Source organism: Lissotriton helveticus, chromosome 7 (assembly GCF_964261635.1).
Source record: "Lissotriton helveticus chromosome 7, aLisHel1.1, whole genome shotgun sequence".
NCBI classification, from domain to species: domain Eukaryota; kingdom Metazoa; phylum Chordata; class Amphibia; order Caudata; family Salamandridae; genus Lissotriton; species Lissotriton helveticus.
Window position 1 is genome coordinate 757199642 of NC_136068.1, and position 18373 is coordinate 757218014.

At 48.7% G+C, this 18373-nt stretch overlaps 1 protein-coding gene across 1 annotated transcript in view; it reads left to right on the top strand.

Annotated features, from left to right (window-relative positions):
* The first annotated feature begins 201 nt into the window (after positions 1-201).
* Positions 202-18373, top strand: part of LOC144767027 (uncharacterized) — a 94335-nt gene continuing 76163 nt past the window's right edge. The window contains exon 1 of the mRNA XM_078650673.1: positions 202-337. The gene's annotated coding sequence lies outside the window, so the exon portion shown is untranslated. The remainder of the gene's footprint in view (positions 338-18373) is intronic.

Consider the following 18373-nt stretch of genomic DNA (forward strand, 5'->3'; position numbering starts at 1 on the left):
CGCGCATTCTGTGGCAGGATGTTGAATTTCCTGCCTGCCAGCCGGGCCCCAAGGCACCCAGGAAATCTCCTGCTGCATGGCCCAGAGTAAAGGAGGAAGCCGATCTTCACTTCTTCCTGACCTCGACATATTCTTTTGCTGTGCCCTGTCCAGGCGGGGCCCAACTTGTGCTGAGTCTGGGACCTGGGTCATAGTGTGAGCAGATGGCACTGCAGATTGAGGCAAAATAGCATGGCATGCTCTCTAACTCTAAAGAAGAGACAGACAAGATATTTCCGCGGTGCCACGCCAGCAGCTCCTCTCCGTGGATCATTCCGACAGCTATAATGAGATTCGGGTAAGTCAGATATTAATTTATTAATCTGCTACTGATGACATATGGTGTATTTGTTACTAGAATGGGGATGGGCTCCAGCACGGCATAGCGCCTTGGAATTGGCATACTAACGTTTTCTCTCTGTGCTTTGAAATGCAGTGCAATCGAAGGTGAAAGTTTTCTCTAAACTAGCAGCTTTTATGATTTATTAGTGAAAAGTGTTTATTATCTTTGCTTGACAGTGGCACAATCAAGCAACACCCTTTATTTTCCCAGTGCAGAGAGACTTGCTATGTCAGAGATAAGGCAGACTGGTGATTAATGTTGTTCCTGCTAGAGAGAGGTCAGAGTTTTATCTAGTGGCAGTTTGCAGTTTTTACTTTAACCATTAGGTAGCCCAGAGGGTTAATATGCCTAATGCAAAGAAAGTCTACCAGCATATTGTATTGAACTGTATTATATGTGGATAGCTCAGTGGGTTGCAGCTTTTGTCACAGAGACCCCTTTGTTACATGTGGTTCAGCCGCAACTGAAGCAGAGTTTGTGGTTCCTATGCCAGGAATATTCAGGGACAGCCTGGGCTTGTGGAGAGAGCAGTACTGGGAGAGAGGTTCTTATCTTAAGAATTTTCATCTCAGGGAGGGACAGGCACAGGCTGGGGCTGTGGATGACTTGTGCAAATTCTTCATTAGGTATGTTTAACTGCAGTTTCTCATGATGTAGAGTTAATTACTTGAGCCAAATGCACTCAGTGCATTTTACACCGCCTGGGTGCTGCTTCAGGACTGAGGAGGAATACTTCTGTGATATCTCTTTTAGTGAGTTTCTTGTGGCTGTAAAATCCCATTTAGAGCGCTGTATTATCAGAACATTGTGCTTGTCTAACCTGCCTGCAGCTAGACAGTAATGTTTTTTTTGAGACAGACTGCATGTGTGATTTGAGGCTGATAAAATATTGAGTGCCGGACACTAACCTGGATGTACCTAGAAGTAGAAGTAGTAGGGGAACCTCCTATCAAACCTTACTATGAATAAGGCTCCCTTGCTGAAATTCATCTGTCTTTTTGCAGTGCCAGTTGAGGAAGTGGGTGGAGCTAATAAAGGAAGTGGGTGGAGCCAATGAAGGATGTGGGTGGAGCCAGAAAAAGTGGGTGTGGCCTCTGACAAAGATTTGAGCACCTGCACTTCATATTTTACAAATTAAGCACTGGTACCAACACAGCGGACAACCAACATCCCACCTCAGACAAAGCTGCTGGCCGTGCTGCACGTGTTTGCCTCTGGTACCTTCCAAACAACATCCGCCTGAGACGGAGGAGTCACACAGCCAGGCCAATCCAAGTCCCTCACAACGGCCATGTATGAAACCATCAGCTTGGTACCCCACTATCTATACTTCCCACACACTGTGCAGGAACAGCCAGAGACCAAGCAAGGCATGTACGCCACAGCTGGCTTCCCGCACGTGTCAAGGGGGCAATTGACTGCACACGTGTCCTACTAGTGGCCCCTGGCAACACTGCACAAAATAAGCGCAACACAAAGCGCACGTATGTCCAGGCAATAGTGGACCACCAGGGAATCTCCGCCAATGCCGCCGCAAACTACCCAGGCAGTGTGCATGATTCCCACACCTTCTGACAGTCCATCATCAACCTGCGCCACCGGGATGGTCCCCATGGAAATGCACTGCTGGTTGGCCAATACCAAATGCACACACCAGACACCTCAACTCCACAATCCAGCAACACACAACATAGGAAATGCACACATCACAAGCTCACATACAACATGAACACCCACTAGACACGACAGAACAACTCACTATGGGAACCTGGGCCAGCCATGTACATTAGCCATCAATGTAATGGCACCTCGGCCACACATTAGCAGAATGTCGGAAGAGGTGGGGACCAGGCATGTGCAAAGGAGGTAAGTGACCGATGAATGAGAATGTACACAATGCCAAGTGTAGCATGGATGTGCTGGCCAGACTGCAGTATGCAAACCACACACATATCTATGGTGACACACACCGCTGGTGTTTGGAGTGTAGTGGACAGTGGACGCAACCATGTCACCCCGGCCACTGGGCAAGATTGCGGAAATTTAGCTTATTATGTCCCCCCCGTAAGCATGAGCAGAATGTCCAACGTCTCTGCCAGGGAGGTGCTTCTCACCCCGCCACGAGGCTAATGCTGTCAGCGGAGTTGCCAGTGATCCTGTGCGCCTGCTGCACCCTGGGATGCTGGTCCTCGAACCAGTCCTGCCCGCCCCTGCGCACCCAGGCCTCAATGACCACCTGCCGACACTGGCTTGTGCGGAAGAGGGCCCACCACATACCGGTGCAATCTCCAAGCCCGAAGCCTGTAACCATCAGGGCCTCCGCAACACAGGCCCGCAGTACTCCTTACTGGTTGACGTACTCCTCCGGCATGCACAGAGGATAAGTAGGTCACACATTTGGAACTGAGTCTTGATTACACCATGGCAGAGCACATTAATTATGGCTGAGTGTATGTCACTATACACCCTTTGACGTGGTGCCACCAGGTCCTAGTAGTACATCACAACCGCAAGATCCTGTTGGCCCATGCGGACTACTGCTCTCTGCCTATGCTGCGCTCGAGTAGGTCACAGAATTGGAACTGAACATCGATTATTCAAAGTCAGAGTATATATCATTGCACGCAAGAAGAAGCCTAAGTGGATGATGCATTGCATTTGGGTGGAAAAATAGATCATCGCTACGGAGGTGATCGAACACTACCGACAACTGCCCTGGTGTCACTAACTCTGTGCATTGCGAGCCAATGACACGTGGCTGCGGGCCACTGCTGACCGCTGCCTCCAGCCTACACTGCGGTCCAGTAGGTCAGAGTCTTGATTTAGCAATGGCGGAGTTCATATCAGTGTACCAACATCATCGCAGACTGCATCCCCTATCAGCCCCGGTGCCACTAAGTCTGTTCCCCGACATCCATGGACACTCTCTGGTCAGACATTGGTGGCCTCTGAGTCTGTGGACTAGGGGCTAGTTTTCACCCTCAAGTAGCTGATACCGAATTGGTGGTGGCAATGAGGCGGTTGCTTTCCTCTCCTCAATTTGCTGCTTCAGGATAATATCAGACCTCTGCATCATGCCCTGGAAGACACCTTCCACTGTTCTCCACAACCCTCCACCACATTCACCTTCGACATCGATGAGGACCCGCTCAGTCTGCGTGGCCCTACCTCGGTGGACCGCAAGTCACCATCCCGTGGTGGGGAGCCTTTGCCGGCCCCTGTGTATCCGGGGCCACTAACTCTGTGCAGCTCAAGTCAGAGACCCTGTCTGAATGAATATTGGATGACCTCTGTGACGGTGGTCTTGGGGTCATCGACGTCATGTGCATGTGGCCAAGCGCTGTCCGCTGCCTCCGGCCTCAACTGCTGACCACCAGGGCTCACACATCACATCAAGTCCTGACCGGCCCGGACGTCACATCACCACAGGATGCACACACCACCATTGCCAGGGCCAACGCCAATCACCATCTGCTAGATTCGAAACAGTGGTGCTGGGAGACTAACGGAGTTGCTCTCACCTGTCGTGGATGCCATCATCTGCCTGAACCCCTGCTCAGCATTCCACGTGCCACTGACTCCATGCACCACAACCCATGGACCGTTGCTGATTGAGTTTTGTGCAGTGGAGAGATTGAGCAGTTGTTATGCAGGTGTTTTCTGTTTCCATTGCACTGGTTTCCACTGTTTAAGTTGTTGCCAGCATCAAGCACTCTGTGCGGGCTGGCTTATACTCACCCCACACGCATCCAGCACATGCATCACTGTACATGTGGCCCTGCCAATTAAGGGCCGGGCGCACGTGCCCATAGCCAGTTCAACATGATATCTGTGTGTGTCCCTGTGGTCTTGTTGTATGCATGAGGGCCCTGGGCCCTACGACATTACATTGTGCTGTGTACAGCTGACGCAGACATGTCACCGAAGGCAGCGGGTTAGAGCTTGGTCATGAAGCTTTGTCGTCACCCACTCAATTCATAAGGGGAGTGGACTGGGCCATCATATGCAGAGCAAACGTGGGTGTGCGACTGATATGTGCGTGCCCCTGGGTGTGGTTCTGTACTGGGAATGTACATCTGCATGTGTCTCTATGGCAGTGTAGGTCTCCTTTGTGGGGTGTAGGCGGTCCCTGAAGGGTAATAGACACCCACGTATGTGATCTAGTTCACCTTCCATGGGTTCGGACCACACCCACACCTGTTCAGCCACCTCTTTTTGGCGTTCTGACATCTGGCATTGGGGTGCCATGTGTGGGTCGGTGAAGTGTTGTGAGCCAGCCATGCTTGCGGGTACTTCATGCTGTGTGGTCTGTTGCAGGGGCTGGGTTCTCCTCTAAGTAGTTGGGGCTGCCCTGGTCCTAGTGGTAGATTGCGTGGAATGTCCATGGGCTGTTGTAGGGCGTCGGTGTCGAAAGTGTGGTGGTCCTCTCCGGCATCACTGATGTGTGGTTTTCTGTGCTCTGCTGAAGGTGTTGTGTTTTCCTCTGCAATGTGAAGGGGAAATGCATGTTGACATCGGGTTGACATGTATGTTGGCGCATTGTTTACATGCAGACTGTATGACAATGTACATTGTGACTGTTTTGGTGGTGCGGGATTTAGATGTGAGACAGTGTACATTTGGACTACATGACGGATGTGAAGTTGTACGCGTAGATTTCCATTTCACAGTTTCCAGCTCAGTTGTAGTAGGCCTGTTTCTGCGCGTGTGCGGAGCCAAATGTGTCCTCTGTTCTGCAGTGTCAGGGTTGCACATTGTATCACATTGTCGTCAATGTGGATGTGCTGTTGTTGCTTTTGCTGCAGTGTGCCAGGGGAATGAGGGAGATGATCCTGGGTCATTGTGGGTGTGCAGTGTGCTATAGTTATTTGTGCATGTGTGCCGTTGTGCCCATCTCCCCCATCCCCACAGTCCCTGGTCATTACTCGACCTTGTTGTTGTTGTGTCAGGTCCTCCCGAGCTGTGTCCGCACTCCTGACTCCTTGCACCGTCTCCACACTGTTGACTGTGGCCTCTGTTTACTCCAGCTCCTCCTGTGGCGCAGGACCCCACCTTCAGTCGCCGGTGCTGCCTTCCTGTTGGCAGCGGCGTTTGCCTGGTTTTGATTTTCACATCATGCCAGCACCTCTTGGCCTCATCCTTTGGCCTCCTCGACACTCTGACTACATTCCCGGTGGTCTAATTGTGGGTGAGTTGATGGTTATGTTCTGTCACCTCGTGACACTGAACTTGTTTTTGCTACGGACTGCACCCCGTCTTCCTCTCCTTTTCCTTGGCCTTCCCTTAGCCCGTTGTTCCTTGCTGGTGGTCTGTGGGGCTTGTGGGGATTGCGTTGGCCTCTGCGCTCGGTCAGGGTGCATCCATGTTGCTACGCACTTTGGAGTTTTTTCTGGTGTGTTCCTTTTGTAGCTTTTATAGTGCATTTTCCTGCCAGACTCATGGGATTTGCAGGCCTGCCACTGGATTTTGCAGCTTTTTGTATTGCAATTGGCCTCATCGCAGCTTTTTGGGCGTTCGTGTTTCGCATTTTTGCGGCATCGTATTGATTTTAACGCGGTCAGTTGACACGTCATCTGGAGACAATCGCATGGTACAGCCGTGTTGTGAATACTTGGTTAAAACGGCGTAAATTTCCTGCAATGGACTGCGATGTTGAAGGTTGCGTTAAGTTACCTTTGCGATGGTTATCACACGTTCTTGAGAATATCCCCCAAATATTGCTACATTTAACTACTAAATAAGCAGTCAAAGTGTAGTTACTTTGCAGTCACTAGGGTTATGATTTCAATGGTGTGGCAGGTTCAGTGACACTGGGGTCCAAAGCTCTAGGAAACCCTCTAAACATCAAATATTACAATGTTTTATTACTAAACAGGCAGTCATATGTGCAGTTACCTTACAGGTAATGAGGTCATGATTTTAAGGGTGCAGCAGATGCAGTGATACCGGGACCCATAGCTCCAGGGACCACTCTAAACACCAAATATTGCAATATTTTAATACCAAACAGGCAGTCACCAGTGCAGTTACCTTAGAGTAAATAGGCTCACAATTTGATTGGTGCAACAGGTGCAGTGGCACCGGGGCCACATTTTGTCATAACTCCTCTAAACAATAAGGGCCAGATGTAGGTCGGTCGGTAACGGCCGAAAATCGGTATTTTCGGCCGTTACCGACCGGTATTTGAGATATGGTATGTAGGGCCACATGTTTTACAGAATCGGTAAATGTACCGATCGGTAAATTTACCGATTCTGTAAAATACCGAATCGGTATTTTTACCGATTCTGTAAACTTGAAATGTAGGTGGGACTCTTCAGAGTCCCACAAGCCGTACAGAATCTGTATTTTACCAACAAATCTATTTGATGGTAAAATACCGATTCCGGTGTGCATGCACATGTGTGCATGCACACCTGTGCCATATGACAGGCAGACCTGCCCTTAGGGCAGGTATGCCTGCCACTTGGCACCCGAGCCTCTTTTGGGGGTGCCAGAGGGTGTCAAAGTGACACCCCCTGCACCCTTGTGTCAGTCGGTATTTACCGATTCGGTAAATACCGATTCGGTAATGCCCATTCATTCCTATGGGCTTCAAAGCCCATAGGAATGAATGGGCATTGCCGGTCGGTATTTACCGAATCGGTAAATACAGATTTTTACCGATTCGGTAAAAGGAACATCTGGATGCTCCTACATGTCCCCCCTTCTTATTTACCGATTCTTATTTACCGAATCGGTAAAATTCGGTAAATAAGAATCTGTAAATGAGTCCTACCTACATCGGGCCCTCTATATTGCTATATTTTACTACTAAAAAGCAAGTTAGCTTGAAGGCACTAGTGGCATTATTTGAATTGTGCTGCTGGCGCAGTGGCATCGGGCCCAAACGTTGTCAGAACTCCTCTTAACACTTAATATTGCGATTAAATCTTTTAATTCTATTATTTTACTCTTTAAATTTATTTTTCAAAATGTAGTATTACTTACCCGCACTATGCCACTAGTAACAGCACAATATATTGCTGTTAGAAATAGGGGACTCTAGTTGGCAAGGGCTTGTACCTTTGTCCAAGTAGGGACCCTTCTTCCTAGTCAGGATAAGGGAGTTACACTTCTAAAATAACCCCTGCTCACCCCCTTGATAGCTTGGCATGAGCAGACATGCTTATCTTAGAGGCAGTGTGTAAAGCATTTACACATAACCAACAGTAATACAGTCTAAGCACTACAAAAGGACATCAAACCAGTTTAGAAAAACATCCAATATTTTTATATACTTAAGACAAAACCAGAAATGATAAAAATCCACAATACAGTATTAAGGAATCTTTAGTTATCACAATAACTTTGAAAAACAGTTCCTTGAAGTCGATAGCTCCCTCTGGGGCTATCACGGCATCGTGAACAAACAAATCCAAACGGTTCTGGCTGACCGCGGCGTCATGTGCCAGCTACAGTGTCGGGAAGACCCGTAAAACAGTACCTATATAAATAGATGGCATCTGCGACATCTCGTTGAGCTTCTGAATGCACAGCGTCTACAGGCATCCGTTCCGGAGGTCGGTGCAGGAGTCGTCGGGCCCTTGAAGTCACACGCATTGCAGATCGAACTCCTCGCAGTTGAATTCAGGAGCGCTGGCGTCGGCAGGCGTCTGGTGCTGCGGTGCGAAGTGCAGCGGCTCTCAAGTCTCGGTGCAAGCAGTGGCTCAGTGGTGGCATCAGATGGCATCGTCAGTGAGACCAGGGTCACGGTGCGAAGTGATGCAGTGCTTGTCACGGTGCTGGCAGGTCACGTTGCAAGCAGCGTCGTTGCTGGAGCGCTGTTGTCGGTTGACGAACTGGAGTCGATGGCACCAGCAAAGTGCAGCCGTGCGGCGTGCAATGCCTTCAGGTTGCGGTGCGAGCAGCGGCTTGGTGGCGGCGTCAGATGGCGTCGGCAGTGAGACCAGGGTCACGGTGCGAAGTGATGCAGTGCCCGTCGCGATGCTGGCAGGTCACGGTGCAAGCAGCTGCGTCGTCATTGCTGAAGCGCTGTCATCGGTTGGCACCGGCATCAGTAGGCCAAGCCTGCGGTGCGGGATCAGGGAGGCGCATCATGTAACTGTACGAGTGGTGCCCTCGAACCACAGTGCAAGCAACAACGTTGATTTTGGCATGGAGCAGGGTCGAAGATACCAATGCGGCGGCGTGAAGCGATGCGGAGTGCTTTGCCCACAGGTCCCAGGGCGAGCAGCGGCTCAATGGTGGCATCAGCAGGCATTTTCGTTGAGACCAGGGTTGCGGTGCAGCAGTCCCCTCAGGGCCCTCTATGGTGCCTTCAGGGTTGCTTTTTCTTCTGTTGCAGCACAAAACACACAGGGGTATATTATCAAGGGGTTTTATCTCCGCTTTTTTGGCTTTAAAAGCCAAGAAAGCGGAGATAAAATTATCTCCCTATTACCAAGCTGTCGCTAACACCAGTTAGCGACAGCTAATAGGAGATAGCGACCATCATGGGCCCCACTTTGCATGTCAGTGATATTTATCACTAATGATATGCAAAGTGGGCGTGCCAAGATGTTAGCGACTGGAAACAGTCGCTAACATCGCTATCTCCTATTACCAACTTTTGGAGATATTTGCGCTAAGGGCGAATATCTCCAAAAGCTAACACCTGCCCTGAGCAGTTCTTAGCCATGTTATCCAATGGGAGGTGGATAACATGGCTAAGAGCATTTGCTCGATAATGCATGAATATCGCAGACTTTTCAGCGATATTCATGCATTGCGGGCCTTTTTTTATCGCATTTGCGATAAACCTTGCTAATAGCAAGGTTTATCTGCGATAAAAATCGCCGATGTGCGGCGATAATTTTTGTCTCTAAACAAGTTAGAGACAAAAATTATCGCTAGTTGTTGATAATATACCCCACAGTCCCCAGTGCTGAATGTAGAAGAACTTGAAGTCTTTGCTGTTCCTGAGACTTCTTGAACAGGGGCAAGCTCTACCTCAAGCCCTTGGAGAAACTCACAAAATTAGATTGTAGAAAGTTCAGTCCAGTCCTTTCACTGCCCAAGAGAGAAGCAGCCACTGCAGGCCAACACGGCAAAGCACTCAGCAAAGTGGTAGTTCCTCCTCACAGCTTCTCTAGCTTTTCTTCTTGGCAGTCTTCTTGATCCGACAGAGTTCTAAAATTCAGTGGGCACCAATATTTATGCCACAAAATCCTTTATCCTGTCAGGCAGAGAGTGTCTGTGCCCAGCCAGAACCAGTTCTGCCCTCTCTGGTGTGGGTTCCTGGCAGGAGGTGGAGCCGGCATTGTCAGAGGCAGACCAGGCCCATTCAGGTGAAAGGAAATCTCCTCCCCCTACTCTAAATGCAGTCTAGGTCTATTGGGCCCTTTCCTGGCCCACACAGACATCCGGAGACACTGCTGCTCTCCAGCCCCTGTCATCTAAAACCCAGACAGTCAATCCACAAACCCAGCAGAGGCCTGCTGGATGGCTGAGCAAGAAAATACCTACTGTCTAAAAGTGGTATTTTTAAACCCAGAATGTAAAAATCACCTTCACTAAAAGATGCATCTTTTGATTCTGAGTTCAGGCATAGTAAAATGTATTTTCCTTCCTAGTTCCATGGGCCAGTTATGTTTATAAGATGTTATAAACAGACTCCCCATTCAGTCCTACGGGGAACAGGTTGTCTTGCAATAGTGAAAAACGAAATTGGCAGTAATTCACTATGATGATATGCCACACACACCAGGACATGTCCTACCTGTCACATACACTGCACCCTGCCCACAGGGGTACCTTGGGCCTACACCTTATGGGTGATTGTCATGTAAGAAAAGGGAAGGTTAGGGCCTGGCAAGTGGGTGCACTTGCCAAGTCGACATGGCAGTACCAGACTGCACAAAGCCTCAGCAATGGCAGGCCAGAGTTACATTTATGGGCTGTTTGTGTGGGTGGCACAATCCAGTGCTGCAGCCCACTACCAGAATTTGATTTACAGTAACCCTGGGCGAAGAACTACGCTCCGTTCGCGGAGCTTGCGGAGTTTTGGCAACTCCGCGTTCTACGGAGAACGCGAAGCTGTCGATTACTCCGCGATCCGGTGCGTAGCGTAGTTCTCGCGCGCTGAATAACATTATCGCGTGCGCCGGGGGTAAGTTCGCGCGATATTTGACGCGATCACGCACTTTGGAAATAAGGGAACGCAAGCGGGCGGGACAAACCTCTTGAGTAACTTAGCGCGCTAGCTATCTCGAGCATGCAGGCAGCGCCCCGAACACGCGCACCGCGCTCCCGAAGACGAAAAACGGCGCGCGAACGGGTCTAGCAAGCTACTACGCATGTCCGCGGAGCTACGCGAAGGTCGCGGAGTGCAACTGCGTCTTCGCGTAGCTCCGCGGAGTGCGGCTCCGCGAACTACGCCCAGGGTTAATTTACAGGCCCTGGCACACTCTGTGCACTTTACTATGGACTGACACATACATCAAATAGGCCAATCATGGAAACACCCGTCCATAACACATTTTACCACATAAGCACTTGCACTTTACCACTGACGAGCAGTGAGAAAAGTGCGCAGAAACACTAAGCCAGCACAGAGTCAAACCCAGGAGGTCAGAAAGCAAAAATTCAGGGAAAACATGCCAAAAGATGCCAAGTCTGTATATGTTACAACTTCTCAGTGAGCTATAACCTACAACAAAAACAGCTCATTATTAATCACATAGGTGAAACCTACCTAATGCATTTACGAATGCTTCTTAACCTTGGAGCCATGTATGCAGGATTATGGAATCCCTCTGGTCAATTTCTTCTACATGGGCAGCTGCCAGCCAGATGCCGCCTGTTATGGCTCACGATAGATGACGAACCCCTATGCAGTGGGTACTGCTCATCACCAGTTTACATGTCTATGCAAGGCCCTCAGGGAGCATCTGGGAATCTCTCTGACCCCCTTCAGAACAGCGTAGGAAGATGACATTGCACACCTTTTCCACAATTCTGAAAGGAAGGCAGCACTAGAGTTCCCACAGGAGGTCTCCCTTAATATGACATTTAAGAGCATACAATATACAATACTCCATAGAGACTATTTTACACCAAGCAAGCTGAATCGAATGTTCTCTTTGGTGAACCTCAAATTCCCTGAGGTTACTTCATTGCTGCCAATCTAAAACACATGTGATGGTCATGCCCAACATTAGCGCACTAGTGGTGCTCCACACATGACACCCTTGCGAGCGTCACAGAACTCATCGGCCTGGACACATGGGCAGTGAGGAAAATATCATTTACCATGAAGTCTGAACCATTACCTTTACTACGTGGTCTTTACAACTATGTGCCATAAGGGAAGCAGTGTTGGACTTTGAAGTCCAATGCTTTGCATACTGTTGCACGGACTGGAGTTGGCGTAGTCATTTATACCTCTCCAAAGCCCAGCGCTTTTTCCTAATGTTAAGTGGTTTTGCATTGTAAAGGCCTGCGTGGTAAAGGAATGCAGTGGTGAAGACTGGCTGTTGTAAGGACCTCATTGTAAAGCCATGCATTGTGATGGCTTGCGTGGTTGTGTAATGGATCCAAGCGGACCCTCACACTACACTGGGGAGCGAACAACCCTCCTGCAATCACACTATGGCACAAGGTGCTCCACTGCTGGGGAGAAGCTGAGAGCATCAACCTGCATCATGAGGAATCTAGGATGCCCCGTAAGATCCCCATGGCAGCAGCCTGGGACACCATGCACACCCAATTTCAAGAGCTGGTGCGTATGGGCGCCCTCCATAAAGTGTACCGCTGGACTGTCCTGTCGTCCCGTGACAGGTCTCCTAGACTTGGCTCCAACCCCGGCGGGTAGACTGCTGCTGGCCATTAACTCTCGTTACCACTTTTACAAACTGCCAAGCATGTCGTAGGGCCTGGGAGCCAAGTGTATGGCACTAGCGGCTCTGCCCTTCGCACCCCTGCTCGGAAACTGCCCCCCACCCCTTTAGCTATTATTACTGACTTTGCGCAAGCTGATGTTTGGTTACCCCCACTCTGTGAACCGGACATTTGTTGCCCAGCCCTTGGCCCTGACGCACGGAGCACTTTATCTAGAGTCCCTGGAGGGGCTTGAAAAGCAGCGCGGCAGTCCAGCGATTCGGGAGACTGCACTTTGTGAACCGGACATTTGTTGGCCAGCCCTTGGCCCTGAGGCACGGAGCACTTTATCTAGAGCCCCTGGAGGGGCTTGAAAAGCAGCGCGCAGTCCCGCGATTCCGGAGACTGCACTCTGTGACCCGGAAATTTGTTGCTCAGCCCTTGGCCCTTACGCAAGGAGCACTTTATCTAGAGCCCCTGGAGGGGGTTGAAAAGCAGCGCGGCAGGCCAGTGATTCGGGAGACCGCACTCTGTGAACCGGACATTTGTTGCCCAGCCCTTGGCCCTGACGCACAGAGCACTTTACCTAGAGCCCCTGGAGGGGCTTGAACAGCGCGGCGGTAACGCGATGCGGGACGTGCACGGGCTTGGCACGGGCGAAGACCGGGCCAAGACGGCCCCATCTTAGCCCCTTCATAGCCTGACAGAGACTGGACTGGGCCATGGCTCCAAAGTCTTCAATCAGAGGTACTCTGGACATAGATTTTCACAATTTTCCATTGTTTTCAAGGGGACAATATCTATCATATTGAGAAATCGTGGTGCCATAGAAACGATACACGCTTCACATAATATTGCACAGAATACCCCTAGGGCACATACAGCACATGCAGCAGCCCCCTTTATGGCTACTTCCATAGTCCCCACTAACAGTACCGAATTCCTTTCAGTATCGAATAGCCCAAAGGTGGACAGTAATACAAATATAACTGGGAGGGAGAGATATATGACACGTTTGGGCCTACCACCGGCAGCGACACCCTATGTGGTGGTGTTAACTAATGTTCCTAGACTTCAGAATAGGGCGGACGATACGTGGACGAGGGAGAGGAATAAGGCTCTACACTGAATAGGAGTAAGGACGGAACTAACTGAGAGTCTATTTAATGAATTTAAGATGATCAGAAGAGTGAGCTGGGTTGGAAATGGGCCAAGACCCAGATAGGGCGCTGTGTAGTGTTGACCTTTAAAACACCACAGCTGGTTAAATTGATCCAGACACGAGTGGGTAATTATCATCGATCTCGGAGACAAGGTGTAAATTTGGTCCCATTGGGATATTTTTACCAACCTATATCGTGTGTTGGCCTAAAGAACATGGGACCCCAAACTCAGCACCTTCAATTTGGGTCCAACCTTTTAACCTTTAACCGTGTTGCGCCACTGGCGAATCTTGATTCAGTTGATTGACAACAAAAGGTAGGCTCAACATTGCATGGTATAATCGAAGAAGTAGAGACCATTTCTAACTTGTGTGAGACGACAAAGCCAGTTAACATTGACTATACTTCTCCACCCAAGATAATGATGCCAATAAAGATAGAGTGTGCAAACGACTTAGGTTTAGACCCTTCGGCTATTCCAGCCCCCTCCCCAATAGTACAACCTGAGATATTACCCATAAAGCGAACTAAACACGGGAGAAATAACAAAGGTGTGGGGGCAAAGGACACTTATAAAATTTTGTTCTGGAATGTGGCGGGCTTAAAATCAAAAGTGTCCAATAAACAATGGTATGATTTTGTGAGCAGGTATGATATCTTGAGCTTACAAGAAACTTGGGTAGATTTACCAATACACATTTGTGGATACAAAACCTTCCATACGCCAACAGTCCTGTCATCTCATGGAAGAGCGGAAGGTGACCTTTGTACCTATATCTCAAACCATGTTAACTTAAGACAGATTGTTTTTAATGTTACAGATCAGTATTACCAAATTATCAGTTTTCATACAGATCAGGTTTTTAGTATTATTTTAGTGAACTTTTATAATAATGCTTCAGTCGAGCAGATTGAGAGATTAATGCGAAAAGTGAATAGTCATCTATGTAACATACAATCATGTTCAACAAAGGAGACATGCCTTATCTGGGGTGGGGATTTTAACTCTCCGATGTGTAAGCATATGAATAATGGAGTTTGTGGTATGTCGTATGCGAAGGGTTCTAGTTTTGCACACTTTCCACACACTCCTTATGGTGACCTCTTGAATGAAATTACGTTTAGTTTTGATTTTGGGTTTGTTAATGACTTATGTGTTCCTATGGTCCCTTTCCAGCCCACCTTTAATGGTCGAGGGACCTTTTCCATCATCGACTATGTGATAGCCTCGAGTAGATTCTCTGCATGTTTAAAAGATTTTACTGTACACGATGTAGCGCTGAGCGACCACTTCCCCATTAGTATTGGTGTGAAGGTGAATATTAGGAGTACAATAATTAGAAAAGATTCCAGCCAGCTTGTAGAAAATATCTCTTTGAGTAGACAAAAGTTGCGCACTGAAGTGGGAAAAGGTGGACCCAGAGGCTTTTACTAGCAAGGTGGTATCTAATTGTAAATAAATGTTTTCAATTTGTCTGGATGAGGACTCAACTCGCCAGGATATTTTAGATAATTTTGAAGTTATCTCAAGTTTTTTTAAGGATGCACTTCATATGAACCTGTTAGACCTGGCATCATTGGCATGAGTCTCTCCTCCATTTTTTCTGTTTGCCTCCTCTGTTTACGATGTTTTTGCTGGAATATTGCTTTGGGCAGTGTGCCACTGCTGATCAGTGCCACAGTGCAAGTGCTCCCTATGTGAAATTACTGTATTGATTGAATCCCATGTTTGGCTTATTTGGTTTACTGTCAGTCCCTAGTAGAGTGCACCAGGAGTGCCAGGGCTTGTAAATACAAATGCTGCAAGTGGGATTGCAGCACGTGTTGTGCCACCCACAGAAGCGGCCTGGTACAATATGTCTAAAGGTCTGCCATTGCCAGACCTACGTGCAGTCTGGTACTGTCACGCGGACTGCACAAGTACACCTACTTGCCAGTCCCTACACCTTCCCTTAACTTCATGTTAGTCACCCCTATGGTAGGCCCAAGGGCAGGGTACATTGCAAGCTTAAGGTAGGACAAGCCTGACAAGGTTGGCATGTCCTAATAGGGAATTACAGCCATCTTCGTTTTTCACTATTGTAAGGTTACCTGCTCTCCATCAGTTAGAATGGGCTGCCGGGTTATTAATGCTATAATCCTAGCGGGCTCGGGGAGCATGGTGCAATGTCAAGTTTGGTATTCCTGAACTCAAGGTTTAATAACGCATCCGTTGGGGTGGATGGTTTTTGGACTCTGTGTTTGAAAATAGCACTTTTAGAAAGTGGCTATTTTCTTGTCTGACTGTCTACTGGTCTCTGCTGATTTGGTGTGCGTGTGACAGGAGCTGGGTGGCTCCAGAGGTCTGAATGAGTCAGTGTGGGGTGAGTGGGGCATTTGCATTGAGAGTAGGGGAAGATTGCTCCTGATGGCCTGCCCTGTCTGACACAATGCTGTCTCCACCTCCTGCCAGGCGACTGATGGCTCTGTGCCTTCCAGGGATGATCCTGGCTCCACCTCCTACCGGGCAACTGATGGCCCTGCCCCTGCCAGTGACAATGCTGGCTCCACTTCCTGCTGGGCGGCTGAAGACTCTGCCCTGCACAGTGAATAGGCCAGGTGCCTCGGCCTGGCGGCAACACCCACATCAAACCCAGGAGGGGGGAAATTCCCCTGCATGGACAAAGGGATCAAAGCAGAAAAGGGGTATAAGAGAAGGACCCCTAAACTAAGAATGTAGATCACTTCTGACAAGGAAACCTGAAACAAGGAGAAGAAGCCTGCTGATCCAAGGACTTGCCTACCCCTTCTGCCAGTGTCCTGTTTGTTGGGGGAATCCTGCAGTTACTTCTTTATTTTTGCCAAGGAACCAGGAGAGAGGAACTGAGTGTGTACTCTCAAGCTTTGCCAAGGAAATCTCCAAGGGTTGGAAGAGTGCCAGCCTCCTGTTGAAGTCACAGGGTTAAAGGACTTCATCATTTGCTGAAAGTGCTATTGCTGGAACCTGAAAATCCAGCACCTCTGACAAATCCAGCAATCTCGACGCCGACGGACGCCGCCGAATCCAGCTCGACATCGTGAGTGCAGCTCCCCTGTCCCGCACCTTCGACGACGGCCGCCGGGCCCGATCGACGCTAGTAGCGAAGACGCTACCAACGCCTCGACAACGAGCCCTCTCGACGCCGTGAGCGCTGCTCACTCTTGCAACATCACCATCGACATCGACGACGACGCCGTATCCTGCTTTGCCTCATGAGCGCTGCTCCTGCCTGACATCTGTCGACGCCGCTGCAGATCGCCCGACTCCGAGTCCCGATCAACGCCGAAGACGCGACGCCGGACATCTCGATGCCGCTGATCATCGTGTGCTTCGCTTTTCCAAGGTACTGTGTTGTGGGGGTCTGTTGCGACTCCGGGCTCGACGTAGCGCTCCTCGCGGTCGACGCTGAACTTTTGGATTAACTTTGCCTCGACGTCGTGTGACTCCTGTGGGGGTTACATTGTTGCCAAGAACTTTGATTTAAAGAAGAAGAGTTGCTTTTGTTACTAAAGACTTTGTGCTAAGAAGAAACTATACTTGAACTATTATTTTTCTTTCCAATAGTATTTATTAAGATTGTGGTATATTTTTGTCGTTATTTGGTCTTGTGCTAAGCCTTATATAAACAACCTTATTTTTATAATTCTACTGTGTCGTGTCCATTTGTAGTGTATTCACTTTATTACTGTATGTGGTCATAAATGCTTAACACACAGCCTCTGAGATAAGCCTGTCTGCTCCGCCAAGCTACCAAGGGGGTGAGCAGGGGTTATCTAAGTGTGTGATCCCCTTGCCCTGACTAGAAAAGGTGTGTCCCTATTTGTCAGAAGTGTATACCTCTGCCAACTAGAGACAGCCGCTTCTAACAGAACCCAAGTAAGAAAATGAAACAAACTAGAGGTTGGTTTGATACTAGTTGCACAAAGGTTTATTCCAAACTAAAAAAAGCTTTACACGAAGGGAAAAGAAACCGGGACAATATTAGAGAGGCAAGACGTGAATATAAGATGGCGCTGGGAGCCAGAAAGTTGGCTCTCAAAGAGGAAGCTTGGCAAGCCCTGCGTGATGCCTCAGTCAATCGGGACCCTGCAGCCTTTTGGAAGGCAGTTAACACACCTTTTTTGGCCGGAAACGAAATAGCAACCATGGAGATCGCCATTAGTGAACCCGAATGGATACAACATTACTCCAGTTTGTATAATAAAACGTTTTCTGATGAGCAGGGAACTCCTGCAAGTATGGATGACATAAAGAAACCATTGACCCCCCAGACTTACTTATAGATGTTACTCTTAAAGAGGTTAACTCGGCCATCAATTTAAGTTCTGGAGGGAAGGCGGCTGGACCCGATGGATCCCAGTGGACATTGTTAAGTCTAATTTATCCCTCTGGGGTCCACTTCTTATGCAGGTTTTTAACGCTTGCTGTTCCCAAGGCTTTTCTATCAACCTGGTATGATTCAATCATAGTGCCCATTTTAAAAAAACGGGACAGGCAAACCCAGTGTGTTACTGCCTAATCTCACTACTGTAATCTACAATCAAGATTGTGGGACAAATCCTGTTAGACAGGTTGCCAATGTGGGCAGAGGAACACTCAATTTTAAGTGATTTACAATATGGGTTTCACAAGGGAATGGGCACAACAGAACAGGGCTTAAATCTACATATCATATTAGAAAAGTACACAAAAGCAAAAAGGGGAAGGCTGTATGTAACGTTCGTCGACTTAACAGCGGCGTTCGATTGGGACATTCATGAGAAGCTGTGGTCGGTTTTAAAGGAGAGGGGGGTAAAAGCTTCAATAGTTACTTTCTTGAGGCAGCTGTATTCAGGGACAAGGGTAAGGGTCCATTTTGGAAGGGATGGTGAATGCACAGAGCACTTTAGGGTCAGAATAGGAGTAAGACAAGGGTGTATTCTCGCCCCGTTTCTTTTTTCGCTATACATA